Genomic DNA, 27,337 nt, shown 5'->3' with positions numbered 1-27,337 from the left:
TTTCACTTTATTATCTTCTTGCTTGAATGATTTCTGAATAGATGTTGGCTGTAATTATTACCTTTGTTCTTCACTGATGAAGTTTTTCTTTCTGTCTCTTTTCAAGAATTTCCCTTTGTCTTTGGTATCTTACAGTTTGAATATAATCTGCATAGGTATGAGGGCTTTTTTTTAAGTAAAAGAAAAAAAAAAACAAAAACACTTCTTTAGCATTTATCCTGAATGGTATTCTCTGAGCTCCTAAATCTGTGGTTTCGTGTCTGTCCTTAATTTTGGGAAGTTCACAATCATTATTACTTGAAGTATTTTTGCTGCTCTTTCTTTTCTCCTTCAAATAATTCCAATTATGTATGTGTAACATCTTTTGTAATTGCTCCATAGCTCTTGGATGTTTTGCTCTGTTCTTTTCTTCTTTTTTCTCCTCATATCTCAGTTTGGAAAGTAGCTGTTCACTTAGTCTACAACATCTCTGAACATTCTTTGACCACGCTGAGCCTCCTGATGAGTACATTGAAACACTCTTCATTTCTGTTGCTTTTGCTTTCTAACATTTGTTTTCGACTCCTTATTAGAGTTTTGATATCTGTTTACATTGCCCATTCTATTCTTTTTTTTTTTTTAATACTTATTTATTTTGAGAGAGAGAGAGACAGAGCGCAAGTAAGCGAGGGCAGAGAGAAACACACACACAGAATCCGAAACAGGCTCCAGGCTCCGAGCTGTCAGCACAAAGCCCGATAACTCATGAACTGCAAGATCATGACCTGAGCCCAAGTTGGGCGCTGAGCCAAATAGGCGCCCCATATTATCCATCTACCGTTATGTGCAGTCTTTTTCCTTAGAATCTTTTAATATATTAATCCCTTATTTTAAATCTCCTTTTTGATAATTCCAAGATCTATATCATACATGAATACAGTTTTCATGAATGCTTTGCTCTTTATTCTGGGTAGATGGCATGCTTTGTAATTTTCTGTCGAAACAAAAAATAGACCTGTTGTATCAATTACTGATAAGATAAGCTTTGTGTGAAATAGACTTCTAGGATTTGGGTTCATTTTAATGTTTAAAGTAGTTATAGGTGACAGTCTTTAAATTCTTCTAGTATTACTTATTTGTGTCTTATCTCTTGACCCTGGCTAGACTGAGCTCTCCACCTCGGAGAGTCTGTCCTGCAGCTCGATTCATTATAATCCACCGTTATTACACTGGACCCTATTTGTTGTACGGTATGGTGCAGAGAAAGGGAAGTGCTCTATAAACTTCAGGTAAATTTCAATGTTTTAATAAGACTGGGTCTGGGGCCTGTGACCCTCATCAGTGTTTCTCCAATGGTATAGTATCCCTTCCCACCTACCCATACTCTCTTCTTTGAAACCTTGATAATAGTTGACTCCCATTTGGTAAAACCAGAAATCCTGAGCAGGCTGGGATAGGAGAAATGCCCATGTCCCAGCTGAGATTAGGCTCTGGTAAAGTCTTTTGTCCTGAGAAATGGACCTCTGTCACAGAGAAGGCTCTTGCAGTATTTTACAATGAATGAGCTAGGAAGGCCCTTTTTCAAATCTTCTGAGTGAGAACCTGGTAGGCTTCTTGAATGTGTAAACCCCACGAATCTGTGGTTTTGGTCCAAAGGAATTTCTTACTCTGATGCTAATCAACAGTCAGCTTTCAATGACTTATCAAAATTATCATAATATTAATAATCATAATATTATTTAAATATCCCTTTCCTTTATTTTGCCTCAGCAATTTCTACTCCAGACCTGCACATTTTGGCTGTGCCTCTGGATGCACCTCCGTTTCCAGATTTTGAAGTAGAAGTTTGGCCTGTAACTTAGTTCTTTGAGAAGTCTCAAAATGTCCTTAAATTTCAGTTTGTCCAGCTTTTTCTTGCTGTAAGGATGTAAGTGATAACTTCCAAAGTCTTTAGAAGATGGAACTGAACCACAGGTCCTCTACTTACCATGCTCATATTTACTTTGCAAAAAAGATATTGGTAGACCATTTTAGCAATGGTTAGCAGCCAGGCTTTACAACCCAATGGAGTTCTAAAAATAATACATTAAAAAATTTTTTTGATGGGTGCCTGAGTGGCCCAGTTGGTTAAGCTTCTGACTTCAGCTCAGGTCAGGATCTTGCTGTTCGTGAGTTCAACACCAGCATCAGGCTCTGTGCTTATCAGGGGAGAGCCTGCTTCAGATCCTCTGTTCACCTCTCTCTCTGTCCCTCCCTTCCTCACACACGTATTTGCGTGCAGACAAGCAGGATCCCTCTCACAAATAAATAAATTAAAAAAAAATAAAAATAATTAAAAAAAAATAAAAATAAATTTTGAAGTTGCACAACTATGCACTTAGTATCCATCAATTAAAAAACAAATTCCCTTTAAAGTAGAATGTTCTATTTAACTTTTATTTGGTCTGTAACAATTCTTATGTAAAAATAATTTTAAATAATTTTTGTGGGACAAGCAGAATAATGTAAGAGTTCGAGGCTATAGAAATAAATATATATGGGTTAGGGCCAGATTAAGAAAATTTATAATTTAAGATATATTAATGGTAAATTAATCTCTAGTTTTCACATCTGTTCAAACAAACCTCATTTCTTCTCTTGTCACACTAATTTTCCATCATAGCTCATACAGCCTTAGAATCAATAAAATTTCTACTAAGGAAGTGAGAAATAGCAGCCAGCCATCTTTCCATTTATCTACCCATCTAAAGAGGAATCATCTTGAACTGATAAGACCTTTCAAGTTTTAAAGATTATCAGGAAAATACTAGAAGAGCAAGAATAAATGAACTGTTTGAGTTATCTTTCTCTCTTTTTTGAAGTTTCTTAAAGATTTCTAGTTTTACTTAGATTTGAAAGAAAAAGTACAGTAGTAGAAGTTCAAGTATAATATGGCCCAAGGGAATATGGATATGAAATAATCTAAATGGCAAACTCATCGCTTTCCTAGCTCCTAAGGAGATGTTTAATGGATTTTCACTGGAAGCTTCATAACACTGCACAGCAGGGAATCAGTTTTCATATGAATTCAAAGGAAAAAAGGACTCTTTGATCCCAAAGAGGTTAAAATGTCCTTCCCTTTACTGCCATAGAGAGAAAAAATACATATAGTTCACGTGGAAAAGGGATGGTTGAAGAGAAAATAAAATTGTAAAACCACATAGAAATATAGAGACAAAGCATGCAGTGGAGGTGGGGGGGAGAGGGAGAGAGAGAGAGAGAGAGAGAGAGAGAGAGAGAATGGAAATATGAATAAGTTACTATAAATCCTACTATCATTCCCATTAACAAGTAACACAAGAAACAAACATTTCAAATAATAATTTGGAGGAAAACAAGTCTTTCTTATATTTCAGTAGATAATAATATCATTTAAAAAGACTAGGTGTTTTTTATGTAAAAATTAAGGTTTTTTTTTCTTTTATTTTGTGCGTATAGGATACAAAGGTAAAGGGAAAAAGCAACACGGAATATCCTGCTAGGTTTTGAGAATGTTCTGGAAAACAAAAATCAGGCCAAAGCAGAAATCTATTCTTGACCACACTCTTTATAATTCATCCTCCTGTGTACGGTGAGGAGAAATAAGTTTGATATTAGAACTCATTCCAAAGCATTGAAGCTTACAGCCCCTAAGTATCTTCAGGAAAAATATACGTTCTCATTTGAGAGTAAAGTTTTAATCATTTTCTAAAAATCATTCCATTTTAAAATTTTATTTAATTTCTATTAACAAGGTTTGACTTACATAGATAATTTTGCTGTGTGAAAAATTTCATGATATCTGAGTCACAAATTTGGTATTTGGTAGTAACCAGGATATGTATTTCAACAAAATTGTTTCCCCGTGTATTATAAATTTCACTATGAATAAAGAAGAACATGGAAATATAAAGACTACAAAACACCACTGAATTTTAAATGCTGTAACAGCCAATTCACTGGAAAGCAAATATAAGAACAGACCTGTTGACTTCATGATTTGGCAAACCTTTTTATATTATCTGGATAATATTTTCTATGTTTCTATATCACTAAACTGTTCCTTCAATAATTCTAGGCCTCAGAATCAAAGAGAACAGAGTTTATTGGTAACTTCAGAAACGAAGTTTTATAACTATGTTATTTTCTAACTAAAATAAATATTTTTAAAATAGTAACATGTAGTTTAAGACAACTATCCCATCATTCAATAAATTTCACACTTATTTTAGAATAAATTTTACATTCATTCTAATCTATTTAATTTCTATCACATAAGAATTTATTATTTACTTATTATGTATGATCTAATTACCATTATTACAGAAGTGACTATACTTGATTTGACTATATTATGACATCTATGTTAAACAAATAAGCCAAATAAGGATTTAAACTTATTAGTAAATATTCCTGTAATCTATTATCTATTTATGAAGAAAATATGCCCATTGGAACCTTGAAACATATTTTTTAAAACTTTGTTTCTTAAATAATCAAGAAGTCCATTTCCCACATATACAGCTACAATCAACAAAGTTAAAATTATCTTGTCTAAACGTAACATACAGTTGAATTATCAGACAGATCATAGGTGTGGAAAGAGCAGAAATAGGTCAAAGTAGAGAAAGTGTTCTGTAAAATAAATGCAAACATTTCATCTTTTCCGATATTTGAGGAGAAAAAACAATGTGTCTTCTCAAGAGTTATCACGTCCCCATTTTCTCTGAAATACACAATCTGAGAAGAACTTGGAGGAAAGACACAAGCTATTAGCCATATTCATTTTAAACTTAAAATTATTTTGTACAGAGATTCTTACATATTTCAGTTATATCTAAGACCTATCTGTGAGACTCCACAGAATTAATCAATAGTCGTAGGTAAATTGTATTCAGACTTCTGATTTTGGTGTGTGCTATATCTTGTCAGTATAAGACGCTGACACTTTAAACCACTTTCTCAAAATAAGCCTTGTATGTATAAATGGCAATAGTCAGATACTACCTATTTGAAAATCATTGCTTGCTATATTCACCTACCCTATCTGTTCTTACATTTTCAAGAAATTGAGTAAGTTTCTATGATATATATTGATATATATTGAGTGATATACATAAAGATAGATAGATATTAAGTTTCTATGTTATATGTATATATATTTATATATATAAAGTTCTTATTTATTTATCTTGAGAGAGAGAGCATGTGCCAGTGCAAGTGGGAGAGGGGCAGAGAGAGAGGGAAAGAGAAAGAATCCCAAGCAGGCTCTGTGCTGTTAGCACAGTGTCCCACGTGGGGCTTGATCTCATGAACTGCGAGATAACAACATGAGGCAAAATCAAGAGTTGAACATTTAACCAACTGAGCCACCCAGGCGCCCATGTATGATATTGACTTAACTGTATTATCATTATCCAGCCACGGATATAATATCAGTAGTGTAGTCAAAACTGATATTTCAGGCAGACTCAGGCTAATTAGCGACTAATCAAATTATCACCCCTATGCTATTTAAGTTGGCTGTTTTGTTTGCATATAGGCTTTCTAGTTAAATCCAAAAATAGGTAATTAGTAGCTTATATTAAAGTATTTTTGTTTACATGTGAAAATCTAATTAAATAGTAAGTAACTGGCATTCAGGGGAGACCAAAAATTTTCATTGTGAATCCTCACAAGTAAATTAATATTTGACTTCATTTATTGGTATTACTAAACTTTCCTTGACTAATGTGCCATTTACTTATATTAGACTGGACCACTGATTGAGGGTTAAGATGGAAAGAGGGAGGAAACTAGAGTGTGATCAGCACTGCCCAGACCATTAGGTATCTTCACAGGAGTTAAAATGTAGTGCACGCAACTTCTTTCTGACGCTTTTACTTTGGGCCCCACCTGCACCAAGATTTCGATTTCAAAGTTTCTGCTCTTCCATTTCCAGTGTATCCATCAAGCAGTTACTCCCCATCCTTTTCCCCCTTAGTCCCTGACACCCACCAATCTGCCCTCTGTCTCTATGGATTTACCCCTTCGGGATATTTCATGTATGTGAAATCATATAATATGAGACTTGTTGTATCTGTCTTCCTTAACTTAGCATAATGTTTTTGAGGTTTATTAAGGTTGTAGTATGGATCAGGAGTTTTACTCTTTTTTATGGCTGATCGATATTATATTGTATGCCTATTCCATTGTTTGCTTATCTATTAATCAGTTGGATATTTGGATTGTTTCCATCTTTTGACTATTGGTTAAGCACCTGTTTGCAATTAATTTGGATATATACGTAGAATTGGAATTGCTGGATCATGTGGTAATTCTGTGTTCAACTTTCTGAGACACCACCAAACTGTTTTCCACAGTAGTGGGACCATTTTACATTACCACCAGCAATGGGTGGACACTCACATTCTTAAAGTCATGCCAGAAAGTATCACAGAAAATTTTGAAACAACACCTGAAGCTATAGTTCTTCTTCAAATGGTTCTTAAAAGATTTGTTTACTGAGAATTCAGTTATTGTTCCCATCAGGAACACTAATCAAGTCTTGAGATGTGTCATAGAGGCAACGACGTTATGACTGACAACTGGCCACCAGTTAAGAAATGTTAAATTGGATATAAAAACATGTCTCTCAGAATTAATGCAATAAGAAGTTCTAAACATCATCCTTTATTTAAATGTATGTAAGATGACTTTTAGTTTTTTGTTTAGTAAGGATGTGAAAGTAACTAATGCTTAATAACTATTACTGTGAAAATATGATGGGGCACCTGCGTGGCTCAGTCAGTTAGTCATCTGATTTCTGCTCAGGTCATAATCTCGCAGTTGGTGAGTTTGAGCCCCATGTCTGACCCTGTGCCGACCGCTCAGAGACTGGAGCCTGCTTCAGTTTCTGTACATCTCTCTCTGTTCCTCCCCTGCTTACACTGTGTGTTTGTCTCTCTTTCTGTCTCTCAAAAATAAAGATTAAATCGTTTTCTGAAAATATGAAAAAAATAATAAGTATTTATAACAAATTATCCTAATTAGGCTTAATTCGCCCTAAACCATACCACTTCATGCAAAAATTCTTTACTTTTTTTTTAAATTTTTTTAACGTTTATTTATTTTTGAGACAGAGAGAGACAGAGCATGAATGGGGGAGGGTCAGAGAGAGGGAGACACAGAATCCGAAACAGGCTCCAGGCTCTGAGCTGTCAGCACAGAGCCCGAGGCAGGGCTCGAACTCGCGGACCCCAAAATCATGACCCGAGCCGAAGTTGGCCGCTTAACCGACTGAGCCACTCAGGCGCCCCAAAAATTCTTTAGTTTTAATATCCAATATGTTGATTTTATTTTAACTCTTAAAGTTCAGTATGAATTTGAATATATTCATAGGCCATGGAATTTTATCTTCTCTAGTTATTTATGTTCTTAATGGTACATTTCAAGAAAGAATCCCAAATTAGCAGGGGCCTCATCAGGGCAGACCCAAGTTCTGGTGGGCCTAGATATTTTAAAATGTGTGTGATTCTTTTTAGGAAAGAGGATAAGAAATTACCAAAAAAAAAAAAAAATGAGGTACAAATGTTACTATGTATCTAGAAATAAGAAAAAATACACAGTGAATTTTGGAATCTGTTGATTTTCACAAGCATCAAAAACTCCTGGGGACTTGATTGCAATCCATACAAGTGAGCGATCATCTTTGAGTCTGAGCTTTCTTGGCTTCACAGAAAATCTGCTCATATGTGTATCAAGGACTACTTATCATTGTCTTCTGTCTACCTGCAGGATAGGAGGAAATGGACTGAATCCAGAAGCATGATAAATGCAGCAAAAAGGACTTTGACCTCCAAGAGACCACATAGGTTTCCTAATGGAATAATTTTGCTTTTGGAAAATACCTGTGAGAATTTCATGAAATGCCACAGCTGGAAGGTTGAAATGTATCTAATCTAATAGTCTTACTTTAGAGATGAAGAAAATGAGTCACAGAGAAGTGAACTAACTTGCCTAAGATTATAATTCTAAAAAAATTTTTTAAGTTTATTTATTTATCTTGAGAGAGACAGAGATAGTACAAGTGGGGGAGAGGCAGAGAGAGAGGAAGGGAGAGATTCCCAAGAAGGCTCCACACTGGCAGCACGGAGCCTGATGTGGTGCTTGAGCCCATGAACCGTGAAATCATGGCCTGAGCTGAAACCAAGAGTCTTACGCTTATTGACTGAGCCACCCAGCCTCCCTGATCCTAATTCTACCTAAAAGAGGACCAGAATGCAGGTTTTGCCTAATTTCAATATAGTTACCTTTTACTGTAGAAAAAAGAGAGAAAGAAAGAAAGAAAGAAGAGAACACTCTAGAATTATTTTTATGCTTAGTACTATTGAATCATGCAAATTGATCCAGTTAAGGAAACAGAGTTAGGGAAGATGATGGAGGAAAACAAAGGAAACCAGAAGCTAATGGGTACTTCCTAGATGTTAGTAAGCATACTCTGCTCTTTGTAATATAGTCTCACATTTCATAATCATAGTATTGAAGATACTAAAGCTCAAAGATGATATCTGACTTGATTTAGTTTTCTTTTTACTGCCAATTGTGTCATGAAAACAATGGGCCCTGTACACGGCTGAATATACATGCCTTTGCCTTTTATACCTCTGCATCCTTTCTGAGCTTCCTTATGTCCTATTTATCTGCCAAATTACAAATTTTCCTTTGAGGACAAGATCACTGTCAAGATTCTTCCCAAACATACCAGGAGGATGTGTCAGCGCATTCACACACAGAAAGCTACAGTAAAAGATACTATGTGACAAGTGTTATATCACTGGTACAATAAAGTGGCTTAAGAGATCATCTGGGAGATGAGTCTTTTCAGGACGATGTGACCTGAGAAAGCATCAGAGAAGACATTGCATTGAACTTCATTCTGAGTAACAAATGATAAAAAGACATTCCATTCCACGTGAACGATGTCAAGTTTGAAAAGCATATCTCAGCTTGGCTAAAGCAAAAGGCTTTCGTTGCAGACTGATAATGGAAGAATGCTGATGAACTGGCTAGGACTCATCATCTAATGAGGAGTCTTGCTTGTTAATGCAAGCGGTTGGGGTTTCAATTAATAGCTAATTGAGAATGTGCTGGAGATTTTTATGATGATGTTGATGTCAACAAAGAAATAGTTTTCAAAAGATTACTTTATCTTTGACATATAGGATGAATACGACAAGAAAAAAAAAAAGACAGGAAAGCCAGCAAGGAAGTTATTAAAAGCAAGATGTGAGCAACTGGAAATGGAAGTGATGTATAACTTACCTATAACATCAAACTAACTATGGCCCTTTTTTTGGAGGCGGAAACATGATTCTTCGTGGTAGCTACTCTACATTTATTTTGTCTGAGTTCTACAAATACAGAAGCTGTTCCATTAGGATCTACAATTGACAGTTTTTTTTCCAGATTCTCTTGCTTCTCACTAGTAGAGCACTCTCTCCTTCTGATTTGACCTCTACTCCCCCAGTCAATAGACCATGAGACAGTGACATCTTCTTTTGAGTCTTCAGTCAATAAGTGGGTGGCTTAACAAAGATGATCATCCTTTATAACCCTGACATTGTCTTTCAGGAAGATGAGAGGATGGCTAATTAGATCACAGTCTTGTTCAAAGTAGTGAAACACTTAGGGGTTTCATGAAAGTGGTAAAATAGAACTTTCTGATTAGGCTTAAATACTGGCATTTTATGCTATGTAAAAAAAAAAAACCAAAAACAAAAACCAACTTTAGCTATGAATCCAGTTGCACTTTTTTACTTTACTGGCTCATCAGCCAAACCAAAACAAGACAAATGTAATATTTTCCAGATATCATGTTAATGCAGAAGTAGTTGATGGGTGGCTTGTGTTTTGGCACATTATATGAAGATTTGTAGAGATTTAAGCCTATTTTACAGTGATCAAAATAACTACATTCTATAATATTTGGATCGATGTACGTTAAGCTTCCCTAAATCCTTGCCATTTAGAAAGAAATCTGTCAGAGGCATCATGAATAGAGCCGTTTTTCAGTCATATCCTGAAATTTTAAGATTTAGTTAGGTAGAGTAAATGGAGTAAGTTAGGGTTGAGAGAAAATCATCGTTGATATCCTAATAGACTTCAGTTCTCTGAGGTTGGGTCAATGGGTGTTGAGGATTTGGGCTGCAACACCCGCTAAGTTGAGTGAGTGATTTCTGTTTGTATCACATTTGTTGCAAGAGATAGTTGGGGAGGGCCATGCCAATGCTTACAGAAGCAGCATTTCTCACAGTTTTATGAAAAGAAACTAACTTCCAAAGTTAGAAGCTTTCTAAACTCCAGGCACAAACCCATTGAATTAGAATCCCAGGTGGCAGAATGGAAAATCTGCATTTTTAACGGATAACAATGATTTTTATGCACTTGAGTGTTTTAATAATGGTCTTCAAACTTTTGCTCACGTTACTCTTAAAAGAAAATTTAAAACATATATTCTTTCACATTTAATGTTTTCTTCAAAAAATTTAACATTTTTGTGATGAAAATGCTAAAGGTTTACTCTCAGAAAATATCAAATATGCAATACAGTGTTTTTAACTATAGTGTGATGATTGATGTATTAATTAATTTAATTGTGGTAACTTCTTCACAATGTATATATGTACCACATCATCACATGTGCAATTTAAACATATATAATCTTATCTGTCAATTAGGCCTTGATAAAGCTGAGAGAGAGAGAGAGAGAGAGAGAACTCGCACATACACAAGCGAGGGAGGGGCAGAGAGGAAGGGAAAGAGAGAATCCCAAGTCAGTGTGGAGCCTGACTCTGGACTCAAACCCAGAAACTGTGAGATTATGACCTCAGCCAAAACCAAGAGTCAGATGCTTACCGATTGAGTCACCCAGGCACCCCTGCTGTTGCAATCGGATCCAAATAAAATACACACATTATATTTGGTTAATACAGCTCTGAATTTCCTTTCAGTTTATAGCATTTCTGTTTAATAGAACTTGCTGTGAACATGGAAATCTTCTGTACGTATGGTCTCTATGTGTGGTTATTTTGCCCTTGAAGTACACTTGGATGAACTGAATTTTTAATCTAATTTTTATTGATGTAAATTAAAATAGCCACATGTGGCAAGTGACTGCGGAATTGGAAAGTAAAGACCAAAGAAATGATTCTCTGTCTTTTGTCTTTTACTTACCCTTTGTCTGTTAAAAGTATTAGATGTTTTTTGTCTATACATTATCCCATACATATTAGTCTGGAACTGTTGGCTATATTTTTGAGATGGCATTTGATTTCTTCCTCTGTCTCATATATTTTCTGTAAACTGAAACTCAGATCTGGAAGTCTGATCAATTTAAGATTGATTTTCTACAAGAACATGGTGTAGTTAGTCGCTATTGTATTCTTCCATTAGGAAGCCTCTGTGTCTAATTGCTTCCTTTTAGTGATCATTGCCTAGATCCATAATTTCATTTGTGGTTACAAATGATGATATTCTAATTCTGTTCTTTCTTTTCATTAAAACTAGAATGCTCTGATAAAGAGAAATGCCTTTCTCAATTATTTAGTTATCCAGAAAGGTACTTTGAACAGCAAGGTGATATAAATTCTTGGCTCTTATGCTTCTTTTCAGTTTTCAAAATAGTAACTGGGTTCTTTAGAATTTTTTTCCAATTTATTTAAATCCAAGTTAGTTAACATATAGTGTAAGAATGGTTTCAGGAGCAGAATTTAGTGATTCATCACTTACATATAACACCCAGTGTTCATCCCAACAAGTGCCCTCCTTAATGTCCATCACCCATTTAGCCCATCCTTGCCACCCAGCACCCCTCCAGCAACCCTCAGTTTGTTATATGTGTTTAAGAGTCTCTCATGATTTGTTTCCCTTTCTGTTTTTATCTTATTTTTTCTTCTCTTTTTCTATGTTCATTTGTTTTCTTTCTGAAATTCCACGTATGAGTGAAATCATATATTTGTCTTTCTCTGTCTGATTTCACTTAGCCTAATGCACTCTAGTTCCATCCACATCATTGCAGATGGCAAGATTTCATTGTTTTTGATGGCTGAGTAATATTCCATTATATATATATATATATATATATATATATATATATATACACACACACACCACTCTTCTTTATATAGTCATTAGTTAATGGACATTTAGGCTCTTTCCATAATTTGGCTATCGTTGAAAGTGCTGCTATAAACATTGGGGTACATGTGCCCCTATGAATCTTTTAATATATTGTTGGATCCTGTTTCCTAGTATCTTGTTGAGAATTTTTGCATCCATATTCATCAGGGATATGGGTCTGTAGATTTTAGTGGGGTCTTTGTTTTTTTTTTTAGAATTTTATAATGTTAGTAAATTATTTTTATTATTTTCTTTAATGCCAGTATGATCTCATGGATTTAAATAAATGTGATGCATCTCAACTAATATAATTATTTTTCTTCTTGATGATCGAGTTTTTTTTTTATTATTCAGTAAATGAGAGTACCTTTCAGTTCACTCTTGAAATCATTTATATGATATCAGGGAGTGTGGGAAAAATTTTTTGCTTTATTATATAAGACATTCCTGGCTGGTCTAGTGTATTTCCTGTTCTAGACCTGGAATCAGCCATCTCTGAGAAATGGTGGTTTAATTTAGTTGAAAAGAGTTTTAGAGACCACAATTTGGTCACTAAGTTGACTATTTTCTTTCTTGATACTTTTAAGGAACAAAGAATTAAAAACAAAAAACTTTTTTTAAATGGCATTGTGAGGGGTTCATACTAATACTTCCAAATCAAATTCATTATGTAAAGATTGTTACTTAAACTTATTTAACTTGTATTTCTCTACCCTTTGTTCAGTGTAGAAAATATACTCTTTAAAAGATATCATATAAATTAGTCTTGTTCTTTATCCCACAATACAAACATAATATCCTCTGAATGAAAAAAAAAAATGAACTAATGTATAAAGCACTGAATTCTCAATAGTATAAACAAAACTTCTACAGAGCAATATTAACAGTGTAAAAAAATTCAACTGAGTAAATTTAAAAAATCTTACTGGCTTTATTCAATGATTTGTGAATTGGGCAGCATCCAATCTAGCACACTGAAAAGAAGCTTCAGGGAGCTGTACAAAATGACACGTTTATAGGCAGAAGGGAACAGGAACAAAGAAGTTATACCAGGCAACAAAGCAGATTGGTTATGGCAGAGTAACTCTCCTTGAGAGGATAGCAGGAGTTATCAGGGAGATTACCTACTTAGTGCTGATCACATGATTCCTGACTGTGAAGGAGTTTGGAACAGGTACCCCCGATGTGCCACTTAAGCATGAAAACTATATTAAGCTGAAGGCAATCAAGGCCCTAGGGGCTCAAGAGAAACTTTTGCCTCTCACTTAACTACATAGAAGAATCTAAATTGAGGAGTCCTTCCCAAAAGGATGGTTGTTACCAGAGGTAAATTTTATCTGAGTGACCTATTGTTATGGTAAGACAAATAACTCATTATCAAACATCTGCAATTCTTCTCATTGTCCTATGAATTGCATGTCTTCTCTTTGAAGTATTAGACTCCTACCCTGTATCCTTAGTTTAGAATGACATATATACCTCATTTTCCTTGACTGTCCTTGGAGTTTCATGTTAATTCCCCATATGTAGTAAATTAAATTTGCTTTTCTTCTGTTTGCTAATCTGCCTTGTGTCAATTTGATTATTAGAACAGTTAGAGAAACCTTGAAGGGGTCAGGAAATTCTTCCTGGCCTGCAATTGGTTTAAGATTCTATTTCTGAGAATACTAAAAATACTTAAGTCTTGTTTTGGTGATGTGGGGCTTAGCATAAGTGACTCCATTTTGGCCTTGTCTTGTTTTTAACAACTAGGATACATATTATATCCTAATACTACTTTTTACAATGAAGTCCACATTTTTTTTTGTAGTCTAGATATATATCTGTACTTAACCCATTAGAATAATCTAGATTCTATTAGCCAAAAATAATCTAGGAGAAGAAAAATTTTCCCTTCTTCCCTTCTAGATTCTTCAGTTGGCCTAATAATTAATTATATTGACATAAGACAGATTAACGAGAAAAAAAAATTAACTACATACTTACTGGAGTCTCACAAACCAATGTCGTCAGGCCATTGAGGCTCATACACCAGACTAAGTTAAAGAGATGCTAGGAGGGGTCTGGAGCTTTAAAGAAGAGGACGATAAATCACAGGAAGATGAAAAGAGCAAATGTTTTGTTAACAATTGTTTGCCATGCCATGCAAGTAAATCTTTCTTATATAAAAACTTATCTCTGGTAATAGCTCTCTTCCTGGTACAGGCCTCCTATCTAAAGTCTTTTAGACAGTTAAGGAGAGATACAAAGCTTTTCCTGAACCTGTTCGTTCTTAATGATCTCTATCTCAAAACCATCCTCATGCCGAAGTAGTACATTTTGGAATAGCCTATTCTGTTCCTTCTCAATAGGACGTAAATCTATTGTGATAAAACATGTGGTTGAAGTTGAAATTTATATTCATGAATGTGAAAACTGCAAGCACAATTTATCCAACAAATACAAGATGCTTGAGGTTTATTTTTTTTTAATAAGAGAAGCCAAATATTCACTTAGATTTAATATGGATCAATGGCTGTTTTTTTGAGCTGAGACATTTAGAATATACTTCTCAGGTGAATGGTATGAATATTTACAAAATAGAGTGTGAGGCTCAGGTTTACTTATTTGGAAATAATGTTTGTATGCAAAAAATTAGAATTTTAGATCTTCAAATATGTTTCATTTCATTGAGTCACAATGAGAGAACTATTAATACATAAAAAAAATCCTCAATCTCACTTATAAAACAGGTAGTATTAGTAAGAGCAGAAGTAAGCTGACCCTGTTCTGCTACACCTATACTTCGGTGTACAATACAACATATGTCTGAATCAGAATTTAAAAATGATTTTAGATTGTGTTTCTGTAAGCAGAAAGAGTTGGGAATGCCCAGAAAAAGAAAGATGAGACGTTGGTTTTGTGACATAGGAGATGTCACGTTAGGACCCCAGGTCATAGATTGTAGGTCATAGATCACAGAAAATAGGAGTTGTCAGAAGCACAAAAAAATGCAAAAGCCTCAGTAGTTATGGATTTTAAATGAATACAAAAATGTAAGAGTCTCTACCAGGCCAGGAAATAGCCTAACCATATCAGAGACAACATATAAGTGGTAAACTCCCAGTGCTGTTCAAAAGGAAGCAAGGTGTTACATTGCTTACATGAGATAAGCCAAAGATGGCATCTGGTTTATACTGGCTCACAGAAGCATGCCCAAAGTCCCTTCTCCTTGTCCAACAGTTACCTCTGCCTCATTATAATGTCTCCACCCAAAGGGGGGGCGTAAGCTTCATTATCATAACACGGGATGCCTTTATAGGCATGATTTCTAAACACATGGGCACCGTCTTCAGCCCACCTTTACCTGCCATGACAAAACTCCTCTTTAGAATGAATGAATATTCATTCATTCTAAACCCTAAATAAAGAACCCACTCAATCCCACTCAGGAAGTCATGGCTTTGGCAGTTATTCCCCATGACCTCCTTATTTGTAGCAAATAAAGTTTCCTTTTGGTGACAACTCCACCTGATGAAATCTCTAGCTGTAACTCACCAAGGAGCAAACTCACATTAGTTTGATTACATTTCTAGGAATCAGCGGTTTTCGATCCTCATAAAAGTGCATCAGCATCACTTATGGTGGTAGAGAGGAGGCAAAATAATTTTCCCTGCCCTTCTAGGTTCTTGGCTGGGACCCATTATGTAATGAAAGACAGATTGTGGGCTAAAAGAAAGCCAACCACGAAGTAGGTTAGTAAATGCTTTATTCATTTTCCTACTGAGGATTATAGCCTGGGAGAGTTTTCAGATTGCTCTCAAGAACAGCTCTGAAGCTTGTTAGCTGTAGGGCATTATATATACAAAAGGGGAAAAGGGTTTTCCAGATACATGTGTGTCCCCAGTATAATTTGTGATGTTTGTAAGAATTAGGGTTTTCTGATTTACACTTACACATGAGAAAGACCTTTAGGTCATCTTAATATATTATGTTTCTATCATATTTGATTATCTGAAAATATTTCCTGCATGCCTCTGCTTAATTGGTTTTCCAGTTCTTCCTGTTTTTCACGTTTCCTTCAGGTCACTTGAGAGGGTCACAAAAGGCTGACATCTGTCACCTATTGCAGTTCTAGTGTGCAAGAATAACAGGAGAAAAACAAACAGAAGTTTAATAACATGTATATACCTCCCTTATACAAGGGAGATACCCAGCAAAACTCCCTAAGCCCTCACCTTAAATACCTTTTTCATCTGAAGACAAAAGATGTTGGAAGGTGAAGAGCTAATTATGGGAGATTATCAGACAAAGCACAGTAAACTATATGGTTATCATGCAGATTTACGTTCCTGCCTTCTCCACTGAAGAGCATTTCTAGAGATTTAGCCATCCTCCTTTTCCTGGTACAGAGGAAGACTCTCCTACAAATGGAGCTTTCCCTTACAAATGTAAATGTTTCTTACAAAAGGGTAACATCGATTATGTTTTCAGTCAATCCTGTGTCTGCTATTTCTCAAAAATACATGCTCCAGATAAATATGGATTCCAGAGGCTTATTTTTGGGTCCCAAATTCTGTTCCCCTTGAAAAGTCCTGCATGTGACAATTCTGATTCCTCTGATTTTTTAAAGTTTATTTTTGAGAGAGAGAGAGAGAGGGAACCAGTGGGGAGGGGCAGAGATTGGGGGTGGGAGGTGGAGAGAAGAACTGGAGTAGGCTTTGTCAACAGCAGAGAGTCCAATACGAGGCTCAAACTCACAAACTGTAAGATCAGGACCTGAGTCAGAGTCCGACATTTAACCAACTGAGCCACCCATGTGCCCCTGTTTACTCTAATCAAATAAATTTCGAGTCCACTCACCCTTTCAGGCTGCAGGCAGTCTGATGCCTAGCCTATATAAAGAATCCCAGAACAGGGCCACCTGGGTGGTTCTGTCAGTTAAGTATCTGACTCTTGAGTTCAGCTCAGGACATGATCCCAAGGTTGTGGGATTGAGCCCTGTGTTGTGCTCTGTGCTGAGCATGTAGTATAAGATTCTTTCTGTTCCTCCCACGCTCATGCTCTTGCGTGCATGCATGTTCTCTCTCTCTGCAAAAAAAAAAAAAAAAAAAAAAAAAAAAGAAAAGAATAGAAAAAAAAATCCCAGGAGAATTTACACTGCTTTGGAAAATGAGGTTTTCTTATTATTTTATTTTTTAAATGAAAAAAATAAATGGATTATATAATGACTTAGAGGGGAAAAAAAAACACAATTTGTTTTAATGGACTATTCTAGTCTGTATGCTGAAAAAAATTAATGCATTGCTGTTCTAAATACACTAAAATAAAAATACTAAATGTACATAGATTGCATCTGAAAGAAGAGTTAAGCTCTTCTTAGGAAATTTGATTTACCCTGTAAGGTAAATATACACAAATAAATAGAAGGTCATTTTCACCAGCACTATATTTAAAATTTTTTTTTTCAACGTTTATTTATTTTTGGGACAGAGAGAGGCAGAGCATGAATGGGGGAGGGGCAGAGAGAGAGGGAGACACAGAATCGGAAACAGGCTCCACGCTCTGAGCCATCAGCCCAGAGCCTGACGCGGGGCTCGAACTCACGGACCGTGAGATCGTGACCTGGCTGAAGTCGGATGCTTAACCGACTGCGCCACCCAGGCGCCCCTTCACCAGCACTATAAAATCACTCAGGAACAAATGGAATTCATATATCTATTTTTCTTTTTATGGAGAGACAGAGAGAGAGAGAGATGACAGAGATGAAAGGTTGAGGGGGATATATGGCTTTTCATATGTTTAAAAATTTACTTCTTAGGTGTAGACACTTTAAAATTTTTTATATATTCATAATTGATCCTTTTATCATTATTTTTTTATCAAATTTTATCAAATTTTTTTTATCACTGGTAGTGATATTGTGATTTATAATGAGAAACATGTATTTGGTACTGGCACAAAAACAGACACAGAAATCAATGGAACAGAATTGAAAACTGAGAAATTGACCCACAACTGTATGGTCAACTAATCTTTGACAAAACAGGAAAGAATATCCAATGGGAAAAAGATAGTCTCTTCAACAAATGATGTTGAGAGAACTGGACAGCAACATGCAGAAGAATGAAACTGGACCACTTTTGTACACCATACACAAAAATAAAATGGATGAAAGACCTAAATGTGAGACAGGAAACCATCAAAATCCTAGAGGAGAACAGAGGCAGCAACCTCTTTGACCTTGGCTGCAGCAACTTCTTACTTGACATGTCTCCAGAGGCAAGGGAAATCAAAGCAGAAATGAACCATTGGGACCTCATCAAGATAAAAAAAAAAAAAACTTCCACACAACAAATGAAACAATCAACAAAACTAAAAGGCGACTGATGGAATGGGAGAAGATATTTGCAAATGACGTATCAGATTAACGGTTAGTATCGAAAATCAATAAAGAATTTACCAAACTCAACACCTGAAAAACAAATAATCCGGTGAAGAAATGGGCAGAATACTGGGATGCCTGGGTGGCTCAGTAGGGTGAATGTCCAACTTTGGCTCAGGTCATGATCTCGCCATTCCTGAGTTCAAGCCCAGCATCCAGCTCTGTGCTGACAGCTTAGAGCCTGGAGCATACTTAGGATTCTGAGTCTCCCTCTCTCTTTTCCCCTCCCCTGCTCATGTTCTGTCTGTCTCTCTCAAAAATAAATAAACATTTTAAAAAAATAATAAAAATTTAAAAAAAGAAATGGGCAGAAAACATGAATAGACAATTTTTCAAAGAAGATATCCAGACAATTAAGAGACACATGAAAAGATACTCAACATTGCTCATCATCAGTGAAATACAAATCAAAACCATGAGATAATACCTCAAACACAGAGTGGCTAAAATTAACAACTCAGGAAACAACAAATGTTGGTGAGATTGTGGAGAAAGGGGAACATTACTGCACTCTTGGTGGGAATGCAAACTGGAGCAGCCACTCAGGAAAACTGACTTATTTGAGGAAACTAGAGTTTCCTCAAATAATTAAAAATAGAATTACCCTATGACCCAGCAATTTATCTCAAGGAATTTATCTCAAGGATATAGGAGTGCTGATTCATAGAGGCACTTGTACCCCAATGTTTATAGCAGTGCTATCAACAATAGCCAAATTATGGAAAAAGCCCAAACCAACTGATGAATGGAAAAAGAAGATGTGATATATATATATATATATATATATATATATATATATATATACTTACTCAGCAATAAAAAAGAGTGAAATCTTGCCGTTTGCAACAACATGGATGGAACTGGAGGGTATTATGCTAAGTGAAATAAGTCAAGGACAGATATCATACGTTTTCACTCATATGTGGAATTTGAGAAACTTAGAAGACCATTGGGGAAGGGAAGGGGAAAAAATAGTTACTAACAGAGAGGAAGGCAAGCCATAAGGGAACCTTAAACACAGAGAACAAATTAAGGGTTGATGCAGGGGTGGAGGAAAGGGAAAAATGGGTGATGAGCATTGAGGAGAGCACTTGTTGAGATGATCAGTGGGTGTTTTATGTAAGTGATGAATCATGGGAATCTACTCCTAAAGCCAAGAGCACACTGTATACACTATATGTTAGCTAACTTGACAATAAATTATATTTAAATAAATAAATAAATAAATAAATAATAAAATATTATATATGCCAAAAAGATAAATGTATTTGGTCTTTGTCTTGTTTCTAACACAGAGCTCCCCAAACCCTTGGAATTCCCTGTGTGATACGAGCAACAGGAGCATCTTTTATAATATTTATATATATTTGTTAAATTATAATATTTTTAATATATAATATATTTTAAAATATTTATATTAAATATAATAATATTATAATATTTGTTTTCTTGTCCTTAGTTCCTGCAATAGCTTCAGAGACTTAATGATGAAATATGTGTCTTGCTATATGTAACAAACCCCTATATATGTATATATAATATATTATTATTATATGTATTATTATATATTCTATTATTATATATTGTTATCTAATTATATATATAATTTATTCTCAAGTTAGCTAACATACAGTGTATACAGTGTGTTTTTGGCTTTGGGATTAGATTCCCATGATTCATCACTTACATACAATAACCAGTACTCATCCCAACAAGTGCTCTCCTCAATGCCCATCACCCATTTTCCCCTCTCTCTCCCCCCCACCACCCACCCTCAGTTTGTTCTCCAAATTTAAGAGTCTCTTATGATTTGGCTGTCCTCTTGGTTTGTAACAATTTTTTTTTCTTTCCCTTCCCTCATGAGCTTCTGTTAAGTTTCTTAAATTCCACAAATGAGTGAAAATATATATCTGTCTTTCTCTGGCTTATTTAACTTAGCATAATACCCTCTGGTTCTATCCACATTGTTGCAAATGGCAAGATTTCATTCTTTCTCACTGCCGAGTAGTATTCCTTTGTGTGTGTGTGTGTGTGTGTGTGTGTGTGTGTGTGTGTGTATGAGCGTGTGCATGCGTATACCATATCTTCTTTATCCTTTCATTGGCTGATGGACATTTGGGCTTTTTCCATAATTTGGCTATTGTTGAAAGCGCCGCTATAGACATTGGGGGTGCATGTGCTCCTATGAGTCAGCACTCCAATATTCTTTGGATGAATTCCTAGTAGTGCTATTGCTGGGTTGTAGGGTAATTCTATTTTTAATTTTTTAAGGAACCTCCATACAGAACAACCCCTTTCGACCACTTGGCTTATGTTAATAAGATGACTTTTAGAAATCCCCTGAAGGTGGGAATTGGTTTCCTTGGGAGCCAATCCTGTGAGTAGAGTGTTGAAATTTTCTGTCCCATCCCTTGACCTTCTGGGAAAGGAGAGGGTCTGGAGATCGAGTCCAATCACCAGTGACCAAGTATTTAATCAATCCTACCTATGCAATCAAGTTTCAATAAAAAAATGAAAAGGAGATGTTTGGGAGACCTTTCAATTTGGTAGAGACTTGGGGAGAATGGCCTGCTACAAGAGGGTATACAAACTATGCCTCTTTGCCCATTTTTCCCCTTACTTCGCCCTATGCATTTCTTCCATCTGAACTTTTCTAAATAACATCTTTTAATAATGAACCCATAATCTAGTATTTCTAGTAATCTAGGAATCTATATTGTTTCTCTGAGTTCTGTGAGTTGCTCTAGCTAATTAATGGAACCCAAAGAGGTCATTAGAACCTCTAATCTATAGCTTTTTGGTCACAAGCACAGGTGATAGATAACCTGTGCTTTCAACTGGCATCTGAAGGCTCTGGGGAGGGGCATGTTTTGTAGGACTGAGTCCTTAACCTGTGGGATCTGATGCTGACTTGGGTAGTGTCAGTTGATAGAATTTAGTTGAATTGTAGGACTCTCAGTTTGTGTCTACAGATTGCTTGGTAGTGTGTGGAAAAACCTCCCCTCCTCAACACTGGGAAATGGGTCCTGGATCCCTTTTACTGGTAATACATTTTTTTATCCTCAAATCTATTCTGTTTGATATACATGCTGTTACTCCAGCTTACTGATCAGTTTTTGCATGTCATATCTTTTCCCATCTTTTTTACTCTGAACCTACAAATTATTTTATATATTACATATAGACACAATATTGTTGAGTCATGCTTTATCCATTTTGATTATCTGTATCTAGTATTTGGCTTTTAAAAACAGTGTAAATTTATTATAATTATCAGTACGGGTTGGTTTAAGTGTGTGTCCTGGATGTTTATGTTCTATTATTGTATATGCTTTTTGTTCATTGTATTCTCACCTCCTTGCCTTCTTTTGAATAGCATATATTTTAATATTATTTCATCTTAACTTATTTTATCCTAACTTTATTTTTTCCTAATCTTCTTTTATCCAAAAATTCTAATTTATTATCACTTCTTTGATTTCCTTTTTTGGTGCTTGTATTTATGTTTACATCATGCAAATCAGTCTAGATTTTCTACAGGCAAACTGACTTCAAGGATACAAAGAGAAAGGGGGGTTTCAAGTTATTACAAAATAAGTGCAGGAGATAAAAGCATCATTTCTTAGACTTTGTATGATATATTTTAAATACTTTTGTTTTTTACGAAAAATAACTAAGCTTTAAATGGACTTTTGCTTGCTGTTTTTATAGAACATTTTTAGTACTTTTTTATAGTAACAAAATCATCTTTAAGAAATTTACTTATTTTACACAGATTTAAAACAGACTAAAATACTATTTATTATAACAAGTACAAAGGGATTGTTAATTTATTCTAACACCATCACATTTTATCTGGTGAAATTTACATGTCCTATGGCATAATTTTTTGTAGGTGAGATTTTAAATAACACAGTATTATATAATTATAGATACCATAAAGTCTTGTAGTGAAAGTCATAATACTACTTCAGGTAAAGAATCTCCAAAGTAAATGGTGGTAAAGCATTAAGCCTAGTAGTTTTCAAAGTTCACAAAGAAGTATTAAAATAAGGTAGTCATGAAGTTAATTCTGGTTGAAAATAAATTTGAATACATGGAGGAAAAAAACGACTAGAAATCAGTCATACAATGGTTACGGGAAGGTGTTGGAGACAGTTAGAGAGGCACCTGAGCTGATGGTCACATTATCTCGGAAATTTAATAATTTCAGATATTTTGGATATCACACCATTGCTTAATTTCAGGTGAGAAAATCGTAACCTGCACAAACAATATACTAGGGCCAATATTTCAGTTAAATTCTAATTCTAAAACACATATTCCTAATATTGTGACATCTGTTGACTGCCTGTGTTGGAAGAAGAGTGATGAATGTGAAGAAGCTATTTTGCAGTTTGGATGTTTTCATTTTTATTTATTTTTTATTCTCAAGTTAGTTAACATACGGTGTAGTTTTGGTTTTAGGCGTACAACCCAATGATTCATCTCTTATATATGACTCCCAGTGCTCATCCTAAAAAATGCCCTCCTTAATGCCTGTCACCCATTTAACCCACTGCCCCACTCCGTCCATCAACCCTCAACTTGTTCTCTGTATTTGTCTCATCATTTGCCTCCCTCTTTGTTTTTATCTTATTTTTCCTTCCCTTACACTCTTTTCATCTGTTAAATTTCTCAGATTCCACATATGAGTGAAATCATATGATTTCTGTCTTTCTCTGACTAATTTTGCCTATCATAATACCCTCTGGTTCCATCCACATTGTTGCAAATGACCAGATTTCACTCTTTTTCATCGCCAAGTAGTATTCCTTTGTGTGTGTGTGTGTGTGTGTGTGTGTGTGTGTGTGTGTGTGTGTGTGTATGCCACATCTTCTTTGTCCATTCATTAGTTGATGGACATTTGGGCTTTCTCCATAATTTGTCTATTGTATTGCTGATAGTGCTGCTGTAAACACTGGGGTGCATGTGCCCCTTTGAATCGTCATTTTTGTGTCCTTTGGATAAATAGTTAGAAATGTTATTGCTGGGTCATAGGATAGTTCAATTTTAAATTTTTTAAAGAACCTCTACACTATTTTCCAGAATAGCTGCACCAGTTCTCATTCCCACTAACAGTGCAATAGCGTTCTCCACATCCCACAATAGGCTTTCTCCACATCCCACAATAGGCTTTCTCCACATCCTTGCCAACATCTGTTGTTTCCTGAGTTGTTAATTTTAGCCATTCTGACCAGTGTGAGATGTTATTTCATTGTGGTTTTGATTTGTATTTCCCTGATGATGAGCAGTGTTGAGAAATCTTTTCATGTGTCTGTTTGCCATCTGGGTGTCTTCTTTGAAAAAGTGTCTATTCATGTTTTCTGCCCATTTCTTCATTGGATTATTTGTTTTTTGGGTGCTGAGTTTGGTAAGTTCTTCATAGATTTTGGATACTAGCCTTTTATTGGATATGTCATTTGCAAATATCTTCTCCCATTCCATTAGTTGCCTTTTAGTTTTATTGATTGTTTCATTTGTTGTATGGAAGCTTTTTATCTTGATGAGATCCCAGTAGTTCATTTCTGCTTTATTTTCCTTGCCTCTGGAGATGTGTCAAGTAAGAAGTCAAGGAGGTTGCTACCTGTGTTCTCCTCCAGGATTTTGATAGTTTCCTCACTCATACTTAGGTCTTTCATCCATTTTGGATTTATTTTTGCATATGGTGTATGAAAGTGGTCCAGTTTCATTCTTCTGCATGTTGCTGTCCAGGTCTCCCAGCACCATTTGCTAAAGAGACTGTCTTTTTTTTTTAATCTTACAAAAGGGCTATATAGATGTTAGGCTATATTATTAAACGGTATTTTTAAGTGACATAATTATTGTGGATTTATATATATTAATGATATCAGTAAATGCAAACCTAACAATTTAAAGTAATAATTTGAAGCCCAAGGAGAAGAAATTGATATAACATTTGCCTTAATGCTGAATGGCAATTAACTGTTACATAAGAGAATGGATGATTCTGAACTAATAATGCCAACAGGATGAACCTTCTAATAGTCAATTAAGCAGAGTTATAGAGACTGGCCTGAAGTTGAGTCCTTTGGTCTGCTGTTACTAAACTGTATCCTTATTAGAATAAAAACTGGTTATCACCTTCAGATGATTATTTAGTCACTTCTTTAATACAGATTTATGTAAACCACATCTGTCTAATTAGTGAAGGCTCAGAAACTTAAGAAGACCTCACTGAATGTTATAAAATTTAAAAATTAAAACTAAAGAAAAATATTAAATGTCTCTTCATTCTGTTCTATTTCATGTAACTTGCAAAAATTTTGAGAACTTTCAAAAGTTGAGGTAACTTTTTAGAAATTCATGACCTTATATGTGCATTTGTATACAAGTATATTATGTATATATGTATATTCTTATGAGTTTTGACACATATTTATATACACATATATTGAGTATATACATATATATGTGTAAATACTCATCTATTGAGCATATATGCATATATACATATATTCAATCAACTACTCATATCTATACAAATATGTATAATGTGTCTACATATCCACATATATACATACACGAACTCTTTGTATATGTGTATTAAGCAATTGTGTAATTTGTTCAAGGCATTCTTTTTAAGACACTTTTAATTTTATAATGTTTTTATATTTGCAAGGACATTACAAAGATAGTTTGGAGAGTTTCCATATACCTATACCCTGCTTTCCCTATTTTTAACATCTTAAATTAGTATGGTACCTCTGTCACAATTCATGAACCAATATTGATACATTATTATTAGCTATAGTCCATTCTCTATTACGATTTCCTTAACTTTTATCTAATGTCCTTTTGCTGTTCCAGGGATAGGATACCACATTACACTCTCATGTCTCCATAAGTTCCTCTTGGCACTGGCAATTTCTAGGCACTCTTTTTTGGTTTAATCTTCAAATAACCCTACAGGTTTGAGACTCATTTTACAAGTGAGAAAAACCATGCCTTTCAGGCACATTAAATAAGAAGACATGGGAGTTTAATTCAGGTCTATCAGATTTTGTTATCAATTATTTTATACTATATCTCGGTCACTTTTATGTATATAATTTTACCAAAACTAGCTAAGACTTAATACAATGAAGGAATATTGAACCACATATAATCTTCCAAAAAAAGCACAATATAAAGCTATATGCAAAACTAGAGTCATCGGTTGCCACATTTTTGAAACATTTCGATTACGTATTTAACATAATATACATATTATGCATCTAAGATTTTAATGGTTTGTTGCATAGACACTGAGATTTCCAGCTTCTCTTGTCAAGGGAACTAGACATCCATAACCATGGCCATAGTACTGAAATTGAAGATCCCCTGTGTATTCTTAGTCTAGAGTTAATGGGGCTGTCTCTCTCAAGAAGATGACAGGATCTTGGGCAATGAACACTTTAAGGGTGACTCTGACACTGGTGACTAGGGTTCTCTGTTACCTTCTAAATTTCTGAATGCTATAGGAGAAATATTTATATGCCCTCCAAATTCATATATTTAAATTCTCATCTTCAAAAATGATGATATTAGGAGGTGGGTCTTTGGGAGCTGCTTAGTCATTAGGGTGAAGCCCTCATGAATGGAATTAGTGCTTTAAAAAAGAGAATCCACAGAGATCCCTTTCTCTTCCTACCATGAAAGGACACAAAGAAAAGGTACTGGCTATGAACTAGGAAGAGAGTTTCCATTGGAACAAGACCATACTGGCACCTTGATCTTGGACTTCCCAGCCTTTAGAATGGTGAGAAACAAATTTCTCTATTTTATAAGCTACGTAGCCTGTAATATTTCAAAAGTTTTTTAATGTTTATTTATTTTTGAGAGAGAGAGAGAGGGAGAGGGAGAGAGAGAACACAAGCGGGGAGAGGCAGAGAGAGAGGGAGACACAGAATCCAAAGCAGGCTTCAGCCTCTGAGCTGTCAGTACAGAACCCGACACGGGGCTCGAACTCACAAATGGCAAGGTCATGACCTGAGACAAAGTCAGGTTCTTAACCAACTGAGCCACCCAGGCTCCCCTGTAATATTTCAAAATAATAGTCTGAATGGACGAAGACACTGGGCCTCCAAAAGATTCTGACATGATTGTAGAAACGATTAAGACCTCTACCATATGACTGAGAAACAATCTCTTCCAGTTCCGAGTCAGTTATAGGTCAAATTTAGCTGATTCAAACAATAGAGATGTGAAGTTGTTGTTGCTGTGCTTTGCATCATTTTGTTGGGTATCATCATTTTATTTTGATAGAATCATAAGACTGAAAGAGATTTAAAAAAATATTTATTTCAGTGATTTTCAAATTGTTATGAAATATTAGTAACATGCAAAAATCAATGTTAAGGGTCATAACAGGAGTTTTTCTTAAATATATACAGATAGTATCAGAATACATCATAGGTATAAATGATAAACAATGTTTTATAAAGCTTACATGTGTTTATTAAGGGCAATGGTAAAGGTATTTTATAACATGAGGCATAGTGAAAAGAAGATTGATATATGCTTTGCTTAAACATCCAGAAATGGAAAATTCACTGCCTACCCCAACCAACTAACTCAATGTTGAACTAATTCTAAATAAATATAGGAACACACTTCTTTTGTTGAGTTGAAATATACCTTCCTATCATCTCTATCCTTCTTACACTGTCTTTTAAGCATTAAACAATGTGCCTCATCCTTATACTTCACCTTACT

This window comes from Lynx rufus, unplaced genomic scaffold (genome assembly GCF_022079265.1).
Source record: "Lynx rufus isolate CCGP_SWC_20201006 ecotype Redwood Valley unplaced genomic scaffold, mLynRuf1.p SCAF_10, whole genome shotgun sequence".
Classification (NCBI taxonomy): Eukaryota; Metazoa; Chordata; class Mammalia; order Carnivora; family Felidae; genus Lynx; species Lynx rufus.
The sequence above is the reverse complement of the archived record's forward strand: the minus strand, read 5'-3'. Positions refer to the sequence as shown.